The sequence below is a fragment of the Rhipicephalus sanguineus genome, chromosome 10, assembly GCF_013339695.2.
Source record: "Rhipicephalus sanguineus isolate Rsan-2018 chromosome 10, BIME_Rsan_1.4, whole genome shotgun sequence".
Lineage (NCBI taxonomy): Eukaryota > Metazoa > Arthropoda > Arachnida > Ixodida > Ixodidae > Rhipicephalus > Rhipicephalus sanguineus.
Window position 1 is genome coordinate 47,563,578 of NC_051185.1, and position 16,515 is coordinate 47,580,092.

Genomic DNA, 16,515 nt, shown 5'->3' on the forward strand with positions numbered 1-16,515 from the left:
TTTTCAAAGAGCGTCCCGTAGAAAATAAAGTAATGTTGTTGTTTTTTATCTCGCGCAGAAAACACGGACGCGATTGCGGGACTATATTATTCAACGGCAGCACACGCGTAGTTCGGCTCTCTAGCCTTCCCTTCATTGCCAAGAAAAGTTGTCCGCGAGTATAGACACACCTATTGGCAGGAGTGCTCACTAAATATTGAGCAATAGGCGGGATCATTTTGTGAGAACCGTTGTGTCTTTTCTGTTGAATGGTGACGCTGTGCTTACCTCGGTCAAATGAAGGTGAGGCTTGTTTCAGAATACTTGTTCCTTCCTCCCCCTTTCCCCTCTTCCTCCACTAGTTCGCGCCAGCCGCCAGTTCGCGGCGGTCATGCGGCGGCTCGATCGGCAGCAGAGCTAGGCGACGGACGGCGGTCATTTGCGTTTTGTGTAGCGTTGTCAGCTTTTGTTTGTGAACAGATGAACGGATTACGGGCTGTTTGGCATCAAGTAACGGTGATCATACTGTCTGTCGCATATTTTCCATCAGTGTTTGGTGAAACAAGCTTTACTGTGCTTTTTGCGACGGTACGTTCGTCGGTACGTTCGTTTCCAGAAGCGATTGTTCTGCTCACCACCTTCGTTTCAGCCAAACAAACAGCTAAGGACTTGTGCACGTTCGGATAGAGTGCTTTTTTCGGTAAGTGCACATGACTTTTCGTCGTTTTTACTGAAAGGTTTTAGAATTGTGATTAAAATGTGAACAGTTCTTTGCTAGGTTGAACCGCGTGGTCGAACGCGAAACTATAGTATACGCGCCGGTGCGAATCGTAAGCCAGACTGACTTGCCCTATTTTGAGTAATTATGTTTTACGCGTTACGGCTCGTGGCTCCACGCACGCACGCTAGTGACAGGCCGACATAGTTTAAGCAAGCATGCTTACAACTACGCCCGCCTGTCGCTGACAAAGTGCAAAGCTTCTACCGTAGGCGCCTCGCCTGTAGGTGCGGTTATGATTGATTGTCGTTTCTTAATACATGACAGCATTTTTATCATATCTGTAATTGGAAATGTTTCTTTAGAGTGACTTGATGATCTGTTACTTATTGTAAATCCTGCGTAGCTTACTTGCTTTCTCTGTATGCAGCTTTTCTTCACTGCTGTTTGTGCAAGATATTGGGCCTGAGACCACGCCAGCTAATGCGGAAGCCAGTGCAGTTTCTTTGACGAGACTTGGAGTGCATTCATGCAGAATTTTATTTACGTCACTGCCGTGCCACTCAGCTTCACCTTGTGCGGTCACCTTCCGACGTGTTTTGTGCCACATTTGGTTGTGCTTTATTCATTAATAAAGCCAATTTGACAACATCATGGGATAATTTATTGTTGCTGAGAAGCGCGATTATTTATTTGCGCGCCATCCGCTAAACGTCATTTATACGTGTTGATCCCCTGCGTACGTGTTCAAATTTATTATAAACCGATGTCTTTTATATGAAAATTGGATATGTATGGTGTGCTGAAGTAGCCAATAATTCACGCGGCATATATGAGCGACCGCAACAACTTGATTCGGTCCGCAATAAACGCGAGTAAACTCAGCGTCGAAAATTTATACAGGGTGTTTCAAGAAATGTGTCCAACCTTCTCAAAAAATCAGGAAAATGCGATATTTGCTCGGGGCTTTCAGAATTGCTTTTTCCATGGCGGCAAGAATCTTAAGGTAGTTAAGGACATCATTTAGGACAGTAATTAAGAAAGTTACATTAATTAACATTTTAATTAGTGGAGTTAGGTGATTGTGTCAAATGGGAGAATTGAAGTTCTTCATGCGAGGAACCCATCCGAGCTTTGATATTTCGAAAAAGCGTCCTCTAGTAATTGTTGTGGCGTAATGAAATTCAACGAAATGCAACGGCTTTCAACGGCGAAAGCCATCGAATTCGGTTGAATTTCATTACTTCGTAATTATTACTAGAGGCCGCTTTTTCGAAATCTCAATGTTAAGATGGGTTACTGGCACAAAGAACTTCAATTCCCCAATTTGACACAGTCACCTAACTCCGCTAATTAAAAAGTTAATTAATTTTACTTTCTTAATTACTGTCTCAAGTCATGTCTCTAACCATCTTAAGATGCCTAGCGCTACAGAAAAAGTCATTCACTCATTTTGGACGTCTCAGAAGAATATGGCAGTTGCGTTCTTTCATGTTTCTGTTTTGGTTTCGCCATTGAATTTGGTTGAATTTCATTACTTCGTAATTATTACTAGGTGCCACTTTTTCGAAATATCAAAGTTGGGTTGCGTTTCTGGAATGAAGAACTTCAATTCTCCCATTTGACACAACCACCTAACTCCACTAATTAAAAAGTTAATTAATTTAGCTTTTTTAATTACAGTCGGCAGATCCCACGTACCGTGGGAGTCGATGTTATGCGAAGCATGCGGCGGGTAGGTGACTGTGGCGTTACTTTTTGACGCTAAAGATTTGTATAAATTTTATACGCACACATATATATGTTGAGGAGCCGCATATGTATTATATAACCAGTTGTATACGGTTGGCTAACGCTGCCAATGGCAACGTGGGTATTACCAACACCAGAAGCGGTAAGCTGATATGTAGTGCTTATACGTGTCCCGAGAACGCACGCACGTTTCACGAACCTGTGTGCATGTGTGCAAGAAGTTCTTGATAGTTCTTGAACAAGGGCATTATCACCGTGATCAGTGATCACCGGCAGCTGTTCATGACTTGTTATAGGATCCGGCCATGATCGTGGTGACGAGGGGGGCATGTTTAGTGAAGTATGTGGTATAGTAGAGCTGTTAGAATTCGTGGATGCCTTGGTCATTTCGTCGACAAATTCTCTGTCGACAGAGCCGGCGACATGTCGGAGCCTGAAGCCACCCTTCGCGTTGGTGAGGTATAGGCCGTCGAGGCTGGTAGGCCTGGATAGTGCTACGTAGACCAACATCAGTGGATGGTAGTTGTCGTATTCGTAGACTACCTGGGCGTATGTAGCCTGCGTAGCCTAGTCTACAAATAGGCTGTCCATCAATCTGGCATCATCCTCGGTCAGCATGACGCCATCGCCCAGCCTCGTAAGAAATGAAGAGGACACTGCGTCGTTCTGGTCGACGAAGTGCACTTTACGGTGCGGTGATGTGGATATCATATGTAACTTTCGTTAATATATGCCTCCGGTATCGAGCAATGCTTCAATATAGCTTGCTGAATCATAGTAATACAAACGTGTTTATTAGACTGCCATAAAATCGGAGCCAACACTGGAACTACAGACGTTAATCTGATATGACGCCTGTATGGTAGGAGTACACATTGTAGGAGTATCATGTAGTGTTTAATGCTTTCTTGTAAAATTAGATAGCCAGCACCACAACCACAATTGACGTTGCACCAATATTGCGCCTGCCTAAGCTGTTTTTCCATACCAGTTTATAGACGTGGCGTGGCTCAGTGGTAGAATACCTGATTGCCACGCAGAATGCTTGGGTTTGATTCCTGCTGGAGTCCTAATTTTTATTCTTTCCATTCGTTGAGCCAACGCTGCCGATGTTGGTTTTCCTTAAGGCTCTAGCATTTAAGTTACCAATGTCTGTTCTCGCCGTTCCTGGGTAGATATAAACCGTCAGTCACTTGTGGCGCATACCCGTACACCGCGGCCCGTGGTAAAAGGGTATGTGCCACACGTTTCTAGTGGAAAGGGTTTGACGACTTACACGACAGGATTTTAAGGTTATTGATGTCATGACCCGGCAGTCAGATTCGTCAAATCCTCTTACCCTCCCATGCAAATTTTGGTCTACACCATGTTAAGGAGGCGATCATGAGAGCACCCAGACGTAGGCGGCTAGATAGATAGATAGATAGATAGATAGATAGATAGATAGATAGATAGATAGATAGATAGATAGATAGATAGATAGATAGATAGATAGATAGATAGATAGATAGATAGATAGATAGATAGATAGATAGATAGATAGATAGATAGATAGATAGATAGATAGATAGATAGATAGATAGATAGATAGATAGATAGATAGATAGATAGATAGATAGATAGATAGATAGATAGATAGATAGATAGATAGATACGTAGATAGAAACGCTCAAAGTGCCAGAGGTTCGCTAAGAAATGCTTCGCATTTAAAAAAAAAAACGAATGTTATCAGACGGCTCGCCGCATAATGTAGGTATGCATGTGCCCGTGGAGAATACAAGCTTAAACTCAGTAAAACTGTGGAAGAATCGGCTAACGAGGCATAATGCGGGAGGGTAGCGAATTGGGCGAGGTGGAAAATGCTCATGATGGTTAGCGCAAACGCAACACGGACGAAAAGAAGAAAAAATGACGACACAAGCGCTATCTAACAACTGAATGATTATTGGAAAAATCACAAATATATATGTAAAAGAAAGAGAAAAAACAACAAACCCGCACATGCGCCAAATATAATTGACAGATAAAAACGTGTATGCTAACAAAACTACGCCCTTTCCAGGAAAGACGCTTCCTGATCAATCAAAGCGATAGAAGGGCAGCTCACGCAGTTCTCTTTCTTAGCCATATATTTGTCATTTTTCCAATAAACATTCAGTTGTTAGATAGCGCTTGTGTCGTCGTTTTTTCTTCTTTACGTCCGTGTTGCGTTTGCGCTAACCATCATGAGGTATAACGCAGGAGGCATGAAGCACTGGCAACGATCAGAGAGAGAGAGATAAAAAATGGTGCACCTGTTCTGCAAGCAGAGAGCATCAAATACCTTTGGCCCTTGGTCTCGTTGGACAACGAGGCCGCAATTAAGAGAGGTCGCTTACATAAATGACGAGCACGCCTTCCCCTTGCTAGCTATTTTCTATTTCTTTATTTTTCCAAATATATTTGGAGTGGTTTTCAGGGCTAAAAGCTGCAGTCTTCAGCTTGACAGCTCTTTGAAACACGTACGTGAGTTGTATCTCTAAGGGTTGAAAATAACTGCGTATAGGGAGAAATTAAGTAAAAAAACAAGAGAGGACTCTTGCTGCTGAATAACCCCTTCGGACGGCACGCCCTGAGAGTGGTGGTGTGCATTGTCAAGGTGTTAACACCCCCTGGAAACATTAATTCCGGAGACCCCGAGCTCTTTCGCGTTCCTTTTGTTAGCGTCAGGATGGCTGGGCCGTAAAATAAGACACAATTGAAAACGCAACGCACGACACACAGTTAAAAGGGAAAAAGAAGTTTACATTTAATTCTCAACAACTTGGTTACAACGCAAAACTCATAACACAAAGTCGCATACGCATATTCGCTCAAATCGCACTACTAACAACGCACAACCGCTCTAATCGCACCGCTCAAACGCACAACCGCTCAAGTCGCTCGCACTTTTCAGACTCTCCTCGTCGTTTATTATTATTACAGACCTCGGATTTCACTCTTGCGCTGCGCTGCTGACGACCAACAACAGGCAGCATCAGCTGTACAAGCTACTGCGAGCACAAAACAGGAACGAACTACACTACCCGAGGCCTGAGTTTCTAGCTCTTTTGGTCAAGATAGTGGTCTTTTTTCGATAAGGCCTCTGAACACCTGCCACGCAGGAATGTGCTAGAAGTTTTGGAAACAGCAGCCCAGCCCTACTTGCAACGCGCTCCCATCTTAAGCTGCCCTGAAGGCGTTGACGACAGCCACTCCCGACGATCCGCAGATCTCATAGCCGAAAAATTCCCAAGATTTTTCCTCGTCAATCACTTAAACCAATTGACTGACGCAAAACGACAAGCCTTCCACCTACGCACACAAGCCGACTAGGAAGCATTTTAGGTTGTGAACGAGACATTTGTGAAGTCCGGAAAAGTTTTCACTTGAAAGGGTTCAACTATTTGCGAGTGCTTACGAGCAATAAATATTTATTTCTAAACCTCAGAATGTCTATACGTTTGATGGCGGAGAGCTGTACTCCCGGCTCTTGCATTTATACGTTTTTCGATAAGCTTAAGCTCGATGCACGTTGCGCATATAAGAAGTCAAAATAAACCATTTGTGCGTCTTCAACGATTAGGCAACTTGTTTTTCAACGCGCGGTGAGTGAAGAAGCGCGCCCGAACCACGGTGTAAGATATATACTCTTTAGGGCAGGGTTCTATTTGGTGTCGCAGAAGTCTGTTGCCAGACTCGGGGGTCAATGTTGCCAGACTGCCGCCAGATTTGGCGGATAAATTTGCCCCTGCGGTTTCAGCTTTCCCGTAAGGCTTCTGTGTCATCCGCGGTGCATTTCGAAAGTGCCTGTGCGACATCGGCCGTTTTAACGAGCGGAACGAACGGACCCCGCGTGCTGCAGAAGTCGGGACGCGTTTTTTCGCTGCGTGCGCCGTACAATTAAGATATCTGACTCGAAGTAGGGAATCCAGGCGCAACGACTCGTTTGAGTCCACGTGCGCGTAGGGGAAACTGAATTAATCGCCGAAGCCCGGACACGCGTGTGCGCCGTGTTGCAATACATCGGACTCGTGTCCCCGAAGTACAGATTATCTCCGTAGCTGTGCGTGCCGTGTCGACCATGCCCAACGACGCTCACACTTGCGATCGCATCGCTCGACGAGTATGAAACATACATACCACGGCTGGAGAATTGATGCACGTCGCATATATCAGTGCTCGTGCACCGTAGGCGGCTTTAAACGCCGCTGCTGGACGACACTGCTAGGTCTGAGCTGGTGGTGGGAGGCACGCGACTCGTGGAACTGTAAATGGGGGGCCCTACATGGAAGAGGGGCTCCACCCACAATAACCACAAACAACCAAAATTCCAATTAATGCATGTTATTTTCTCCGGGCTTGAAAGAGCGCTATCAAAAAGTAACAAAAACGAATGAAAACAAAACAAAAAAACGCACACAGCAGGTGATCAATCTGCATTTGTCGCCCTATCGTCTTCAAAGGGGATACAGGCGTGCGATGGCCTCGATGAGCCGAAGGAACTTGTCCTTCACGTTGGGACGTGCGTTCACGGACCTCCACCACAGCCAGGCGAGGTGAGAACGCATCAGAGCGGGAGTCGTTTTGTTGCCGTTGCGAACGAGTCGTCGTTTTGCTTTCTGCCACTCGCTTTCGATGCGTTGCGTGTTGGCGCCTGTTGCAGGGTCGATGAAGTTGACGCTGTGGTTCACGGTGTGCCAGTCGAGGTTTAGCGGCGTCCCATTGGCATTCACGAGGCCGGGTATGCACCGGTATGCGGCCCACTCGTCACTGAAAACCGTCGTCCCGGGAAGAACGTATTCTTTGCGATCAGAGGACCAAGGGTGGCCGCGTCTCTTTTGTCGACCTCGAACAGCCTTAGCTCCTTCGTGGACACGCACAGCATGCCGAAAATCCACGGGCCCTTATCTGACACACCACCGTAGTTGTTGCGGCGCCTGGGGGGAACATTGTCGCCAGTCAGAAGGCGGCCTCGGTTCGCCTTGCGTCGTCCCCTCATCAGGCACTCGTCTATTTGGACCACCTGTCCTACTCCTCCCATCGGCGGCTGTTCGAGAAGCTCTGCGAGAGCCACTTCTCTGACACAGTCGGTCCGCGTGGTGTTACTCATCTTGAACTCCTTCTCTATGAGTTCCTTCGTGTTCCTCGACGAGAACCCTTTAATCATTGCGTAGGTCAGCCATATCACCTCTCTTCGAGCGATTTTTATGTTCGGACGTCCAAGTACGTCTCGACAAGCAAAAAAGGAGCCTTGCCCCTGCCGTGCAGGGCGTCCGTCCCGCGGAGCTGAGACAGCTGCTTTTTGCACCGATTGCACTTGAAGCTCGGCCTGATCCCTTTCTTGCATGACGACTTCTCCGTCGCATCCTGGCTCGCCTGGATTAAAGCCGAGGTCCTTGCATATCCCCCAGTACTCGGAAGCCGGTGGCCGCCCTTGTAGTGTTCCGGTTGCCTGGGGTCGAGCAGATGGCGTCGGCACCAGTCTAAATTCACGAAGAAAGGCCTCTTCTGCGGCAGGGTATCTGATGATGTCGGCGATCTCGAGAATTCTCGACGCCCTGCACGGTAGGCAGGGGCAAGGCTCCTTTTTTGCTTGTCGAGACGTGCTTGGACGTCCGAACATAAAAATCGCTCGAAGAGAGGTGATATGGCTGACCTACGCAATGATTAAAGGGTTCTCGTCGAGGAACACGAAGGAACTCATAGAGAAGGAGTTCAAGATGAGTAACACCACGCGGACCGACTGTGTCAGAGAAGTGGCTCTCGCAGAGCTTCTCGAACAGCCGCCGATGGGAGGAGTAGGACAGGTGGTCCAAATAGACGAGTGCCTGATGAGGGGACGACGCAAGGCGAACCGAGGCCGCCTTCTGACTGGCGACAATGTTCCCCCCAGGCGCCGCAACAACTACGGTGGTGTGTCAGATAAGGGCCCGTGGATTTTCGGCATGCTGTGCGTGTCCACGAAGGAGCTAAGGCTGTTCGAGGTCGACAAAAGAGACGCGGCCACCCTTGGTCCTCTGATCGCAAAGAACGTTCTTCCCGGGACGACGGTGTTCAGTGACGAGTGGGCCGCATACCGGTGCATACCCGGCCTCGTGAATGCCAATGGGACGCCGCTAAACCTCGACTGGCACACCGTGAACCACAGCGTCAACTTCATCGACCCTGCAACAGGCGCCAACACGCAACGCATCGAAAGCGAGTGGCAGAAAGCAAAACGACGACTCGTTCGCAACGGCAACAAAACGACTCCCGCTCTGATGCGTTCTCACCTCGCCTGGCTGTGGTGGAGGTCCGTGAACGCACGTCCCAACGTGAAGGACAAGTTCCTTCGGCTCATCGAGGCCATCGCACGCCGGTATCCCCTTTGAAGACGATAGGGCGACAAATGCAGATTGATCAACCTGCTGTGTGCGTTTTTTTGTTTTGTTTTCATTCGTTTTTGTTACTTTTTGATAGCACTCTTTCAAGCCCGGAGAAAATAAACATGCATTAATTGGAATTTTGGTTGTTTGTGGTTATTGTGGGTGGAGCCCCTCTTCCATGTAGGGCCCCCCATTTACAGTTCCACGAGTCGCGTGCCTCCCACCACCAGCTCAGACCTAGCAGTGTCGTCCAGCAGCGGCGTTAAAGCCGCCTACGGTGCACGAGCACTGATATATGCGACGTGCATCAATTCTCCAGCCGTGGTATGTATGTTTCATACTCGTCGAGCGATGCGATCGCAAGTGTGAGCGTCGTTGGGCATGGTCGACACGGCACGCACAGCTACGGAGATAATCTGTACTTCGGGGACACGAGTCCGATGTATTGCAACACGGCGCACACGCGTGTCCGGGCTTCGGCGATTAATTCAGTTTCCCCTACGCGCACGTGGACTCAAACGAGTCGTTGCGCCTGGATTCCCTACTTCGAGTCAGATATCTTAATTTTACGGCGCACGCAGCGAAAAAACGCGTCCCGACTTCTTCAGCACGCGGGGTCCGTTCGTTCCGCTCGTTAAAACGGCCGATGTCGCACAGGCACTTTCGAAATGCACCGCGGATGACACAGAAGCCTTACGGGAAAGCTGAAACCGCAGGGGCAAATTTATCCGCCAAATCTGGCGATAGTCTGGCAACATTGACCCCCAAGTCTGGCAACAGACTTCTGCGACACCCATAGAGTTTCCTAATATGACCTAGAGGGAACTCTGGCGCTGCGATCGTTCAGCCACCATGGGAATGATGGGTAGTACACGGATTTGCCTAGTCTTCGTGCTTGTGGGCTTCGAACGCACTTGTGGCTTTGTTTATTGCTATGTTTTGGTTTTCTTTCGGATAAGAGAATGGATCGTTGTGAACTTCGTGACCAGATTTGAATCGGTGAGCCTAAAGAAGTTGAAGTGGTGAAGTGAAACTGCTGATTTTTGCGGAACCTTGTTTTGCGACAAAGCGGATGCAGGCAACGCGGAGCCAAACGGAGCCGAAAGAACGAAGTTTAGACAAATCCGTGTACTACCCATGATTCCCATGCTGGCTGAAGCGCGATTACAGTGTTCTAGAAGTTTATAGTGCGCTCACTGAGCGGCGGAGCGTGACGCACTTCATGTCGCCGCCGACAGGCGGCGCGGCTCACAGCGTCACCTGAAACTTTCCGGCGGGTTGCAGGGCGCGGATAGCGCGCGTTGTTGTTTTGCGCGCAAGAAAAGTCAATCTTACGGTGCGCAACTCACGGAAGTTCTTTTGATGCAAGTTTTCTGTGTGTTGTGAAATAAATTACTGTCGTTGTGACTGATTTACGGAGGGCGAGCGATGTTTTAAGCGGCTATTGCATAAATGAATGCTCCTCCACGCAGCCGCTGCAATAGGTGTGTAATTGGGGGCGTTCGGTTTTTTTTTTTTTTTTTTGTCCGGCTGATCGATACGATTTTCAATGCACTTTCGCCACTGTAGCTGTCATAGCGACTTCACTCCCGCCTTTCGAGCCCCACTATGCCGAATATAAACAACGCCTCATTTAAAAAATTTTTTCGCGTATATATGATCTAGCTGGTCTGTGTAACTAACCCACTTAATGTTCTCTTTTTTTTTCGCGAATCAATAATGGGCGGAATCACTCGGCTTCGTAATAAATGTATCCGCACCGTACGCTTAAAAATATTTTTATTTACAGACGTAGATCGTACAAGGTTACCAAAACTGCAGTTGGACTCGTATACCCAATAAAAAAATATTTATACATAGTTAATATGAGTACATAACAAGTAACATGTATCACGTGCGTACACATTTTTATTGCACCTTGGAATTGCACCAGCGCGGATAAAACAGGACACGAAGAAACACTCGACAGTGTCACGCACTGACATACTGATTTTATATACACAAAACCCTGCCTATGTATGCGCAAATGTTTGCCATATCACAATATGAATTATCAATGCCGAAAATGTCACTCGTGGTCGAACAATAAACAGATGCAACAAACGTGTATGAACATCTGCTAGTCGACTACGAAAATGAAAAATAAAGGACAGCAAGAAACGCCGGCGATGTTTGCAGTCGACAGCCGACGACAACGTCGACCTACCAGCAACTGGGGCATCCCAAAGAGAGCCCAATCCCTTTGGACCTCCCCCGCTTTCTAATGAGAGCTACTTCAGCCCCCATCTACATCTCCTTTTTCTGTACGTCACTATCCAGCCCGTTTCATCCGTCAGTATAGTTCTGTGCTAAGGACTTCGATAGCGAAACAAGCAACGACGTACCAGCATTCTTTATTATTTTTTTAGAAGTACCCCTAACCCCCCCCCCCTTTTTTTTTTTACTAAAGCACGAGTATGGTTTTGTTGTCACCACCCTCGCGCGTTTTCTTGCTTTTATTGCTTTCACACTTGACTCTGCGGTCACTCCTAGCTTCGTTGGGTCCAGCTGTTTTTTGTTGTCAAACGCAGCCCCAGAAATTTCTCTGCACGTACGCTGCATGCTCTATGTGCACGACCGCCTGAGGCTGTAAAAAAGCGCGTCCCTCCCGTCCAGATGCAGCGGCGGGCCGTCTTTGAGACAGTTGCGATTTGCGGATAGACACAGATGCCGATCCTTCAGAAAAACAAGCATATATAAGTGCAGTAAAGCGGCACGCGGGGTGCCGACAAAGGTCCTTCAAGCGAATGAACGGAGTGAACATGCGCTGCAGGGCACACACAAATGGAAACAGCAGCTTCAACTACTTGGATCAGTTTAAAAAAAAAGAATAAAATGCTCGACTTCCCTCCCCTCCTCATTTTTTTTTTTTGTGATCTCTTTTTGTGTCATTGTGGTGGCCCTCTCCCCGCCACCAAGCCCGCGTTTGTTGATACCCCCGCAACTACAGCGTAACCAGCCTAACCCCCACCGACCAAGGGGACGCGCTCCACACCCCGCAAGAGTTTTCAGGAGAAACTGGCGGCAGCGCCCCTGGCGGGCGCTCAAGCTGTCGACGCGGAGAGGGCCGCGGCGGCGCGGCGCAGGGATACGGCAGTGAGCCCACTGCCCCATTCTAGTACACTGTAAGCGCGATGCATCGCAGCTCCCATAGACACTAGCGCCAGAGTTCCCTCTAGTAAGTATTGTAGGAAACTCTATGGCGACACCAAATAGAACCCTGCCCTCTTTAGGTGTGGACACTCCTCGGCTTGCATGCAGAGCGCGTTCGACCAGATAAAGTAACAACGGCGCGCGTCTGTTGGTCCGGTGACCGCAGCGGGTATCTAGCGGCGGGAAGACGCAACTTAAAGAGAGAAAATGCTTTCTGCACCGTTCCTATCCGCCTCGTGCGCTGCTGCTTTCAGTGGTACTGGTGGCGCCACCAACGGCGGACGGTGGCGATAGGTGGATCTGCGCGGCTCAGAGAAGCCGTGGGTAAAGCGCCTGTTACTCTCCGTTTTTCTATTCATGTTTCATTCTGGTTTGATATTTGTACTGCCGACGCTGCTCCACTAGACAACCATGCCGTCTGTTACGTCCATTGTTCTATATTATTTGTTTTAAAATGACAGGCCCGTTTTTTAATGCGTGCGCGCGATGCACTGCGTACGTTTCTTACGTGCATGTGTCCAAGTTGTTTGCGTGATCTGTTAACACAGATGAAATAAAAATTGTTGCAGTACAAAACAGCATTCTTGTTTTATTGAACACCCCAAACAGTACAACAATGACTATTACGGCTGTATGTCTGCTTAAGAAACGCACAAAAGACACGCGATTTTATCTTCGCCCAACACTCGTAGCACTCAACTAGGCCAAGAAAACCAAAATCTAACTTGCTGAACGTTTTAACAGCCGTCACACAGCTGCATAATAATGCGTGAAAGTACTGTACCAAATGACCAACAAACATTCACACAGCGTTTTTTTTTTTTGTTCACAGACCGTATTAACATATGAGGAAGTTCTAACTGCATTGCAATCACATATTTCAGAATATCTAATCACTTTCACCATTGAAGCCACAATCCTCTAACACATGCGCTTTAAATTGAGCATGGCATTACTAAGACTTATATAGGAAATGCGCACGCGTGGCATTACTCAGATTTATATAGGAAATGCGCACGCGTATAATGTATCTCGTATGCTAGATTCTCCTTTGGTACGTGCAGCTCAAAATAAAATGCGATTCTAGAAGTAATGTTCGTGGAGTAGCGAGCATATAGCAGAACAACTACTTACAGCTTCACTTACCTTTGCAAAAACGGTATTCCAATTGCAATTCAATATTAACCGACGCAACAACGATAACAACACGCCTGTTGCACACAGGCGTACCAGGTTGACGCTCGAGGCCAAGCGCGGTATTTTAAGTGTAGCACAATCGTGCGCGTACAGTACGCTAGAATATTCTGGCACAATGTCGTCAAGCTTGCAGTCACTTCAGCGGTTCCCACGATGTAGCACCAGTTGACGTCCTCGAATCATCAAACTGCTACGACGCCGAGAACTACACACACAGCTGACTTGGAAAAACGCGGTCTTGCAGGAGGCCATCTTGTCCCGCAACCAACGGACAAAAGTACACAACTGAGGCGTCTGAAACATTGCCGTTGATGAGATGGCAGCTGAACGAAATCAGGGCTCGTCGTCCGACGTGTGGCCACCGCCTTAACACAATATTAACGTTGCAACGTTCAAGGAAGACGCGACGAGCCCAGCCGGTCTTGTCGGGTGCGCTACAGCACAGTGCACAGCGCGCGCTCTCACGGCCACCGAAAGAAATAAAAGAAAGTGGAGAGAGGAGTTAGCTTGGAGCATGGCCAGTCGGTGGAAGCAAGAGGACGTGTTGCGTCGTCGGTGTGGCGTATTGTCGAGAGATGGCGCTAGTTTGTTTTTGCGCAACGAAATCGCAAACTTGATTCAAAATGCATGGGATCCTATGGGGGGTTGGGAGAGGGCACATCTTCCTTTCTCCTCGCTAGTCACCAGGGGAGCCGAGCGGTGGCGCCACCATACCGATGCACGAGGCGGTAACGCCGGCGTCCGCTGCATGTCTTGTTTTTCGCTCGTGAAAAACGCGGTATGCGTTTCTAACTTGAGTTGCTGGCGTGCCGTAGCCGCGTTCGCTGACTAGGAAATTCAGATTTCCCGCGAAGCGCCAGTTGCTACGGGATGGCTACGGGAACGCGTTTTTGTGTTGAAGTTGCATCGTTGCATCTTCCCGCCGGTAGGTATACCCGCTGCCGTCAGCGGTCCGACGGGCTCTCGGCGTTGTTACTTTATCTGGTCGATCGCGTCTGGCGAGTGTCCTCACCTAAAGAGTATATATCTTACACCGTGGCCCGAACTCATGTGCCGGCGTTGCGCGCGCTGCACGGAGCGGCGGAGGAGGGTCTAGGAGGGTCAGGGTCGCAGCGCCCCCCTCAAAGCAGCGGCGAGAGGCATGTACTACACCCGATGCGAAGGCCGTAAGAAGCGAGCGCGCGCGTGCAGTCTAGCCTGGCCGTGACACAGCCCAATATGACACTCGACCACATATGCCTACCCTGCCCCCGTTTCAGATCATAAAGGTACCCTCCCCCCCCCCCCCCCCCCAGAAAAAAATTTCTGCCTACGCCCCTGCCATGTAGTACCGTGAATCTCTTGCGGAAATAAATGGAATGGCACAGGGAACGTTTCAGTATGGATGTAAGACAACAGCCGATTATACGATGTACGTAAGCCGCCTCTATGCACACAGATTGACATACGGTCCTGTGTCACTGTGTGCGTACTGTGCATTGCAGGCCCGTAGCCAGGGGCGTTTAGCAGCCCGCCCCGTACTCCGACATTTTGATGGGGTGGGTGTGTTTTAGAGAAAATAAATATTGATAATATGTGCTTTTCTCAAACAATCAAGGCCTTCAGCAAGTGCCCCCTCCCCTGAAAAAAAATTCAACCACACACTAGTCTCACGCTTTGTTCGTGCCTTTTGGACACAGTGAGCCGTGTATTCTCCAAAGAAACAGCCTCTACGCGCAGATAAGGCCGGACTAGATCGTACGGCCCTATCTATTCATGCAGAGCATAGTTCAGTGCGAAGGTGGGAGACTCACATGGACATCATGGTTGCCCCTCTTCAGTCGCTGGACTCCGCACTCGCCAGGCAAGTGGAGGACGTCCACTATACTGAGAGGGCCCACACTTGTTCTTGTTCACCTTCAACTGTGGCTCACACCCACTGCGGGGGACACTGCGCTCGTCACTTACCCTCTTCTTCACACGATTCTGACTAACGATAATGATGATCGCAGTAAAACACTTGTTGTTGAGCAAGTTGATACATCCTTACTGCAATGCATAAAAGACGCGTATAGTCATCAAGGAAGAACTCGAGGCAGAAAAGATCTTCCTTGATGGTTACGCGTCTTTTTTGTATTTCAGTAGTAGTGATGATCATAGGCGTGCGCACGGGGGGGGGGGGGGGGGGGGGGGACGCTTGCTCCCCATCCGGCCGCATGATTTAGCAACTAGCACAGGTTTATAGTAGTGGTTTGAGGAAAGACGCTTATTAAGGTCTTAGATTCCTCACCAAACACGAAAACTGACCGTCGGTGTCAATGCAAAATTATGCTGATAATCATCATTTGATGACGTCACAATGACGCCAGATTGCCGATATTATTTGTGACGTCAATACGACGTGATCATGACGTCACACAACTTACCGTGATCACATGACATCGTCGCTTGGTGAAAGGCGGGCCGATCCTGGAGGCACTGCAAACCACATGGGGTGCAGAGAGCTTAAGGGGGGGGGGGGGGTATCAATACAAACGACTGAGAAGAAAATGCGTAGCTTCGATTCACCAACGTCGTGGACGTCGATTAAGAAGTGGAGCTGGCGGCACCAGCGCGCCTTTCCTCCGCTTTAGCCTACGCTCCGCGCGCCCTTGCTCCTTTCACCAGCACCACCTATGCTCGAGCGCACGCTACCATTGGTCGACTCCTTTAGCCGGCACAACCAATAGCGTTCCTGCTCTTTCCTCCTCTCTGCTCCCGCCACAGCTCCCTCCTCTATACCCAGCTTCACCCTCTCAACGTCGCTGCTCTTTCCCTACCAGGCTCAACTAGCATTCGCTCTCACCCACTTGGCTTTTTTCCATGCTCTCCATCTCGCCAGGCTTCGGTTTCGCAACCGGTCTAGAAAGTGCGGACGACGATCCCCAGGGATTTTTCTTCGGCTTTTAAAAGCTCCCCTCTTAAAAGATGGCTTGCGCCTTCAAGTCATTTTAGGTGAATGCATAGGGGACCATGTGACTTTTTCTGAAGCCCACTAGGAGCACGGCTCAGCGACGCTTCAGGGAGGGAAAACAGGAGTGAAGTAACCGATTGAGGAGACGCTATCTTCTCGAGGAATGAGAACCCGCAACACTGAGCGCCAGGCCAGTGTACCACTCTCCCCATTTCCAAAACCGGTGGGATGCTCAGTGGCACTGGGAATCGAACCCGATACCTCTCACATCGGAGGCGGATGCTCTAACCCCTTGACCACTGTGGTTGTGTGCCTCCCTCTCAATGTACAGATGAAGTCCGGCTCGGCTCCCTTGCAGT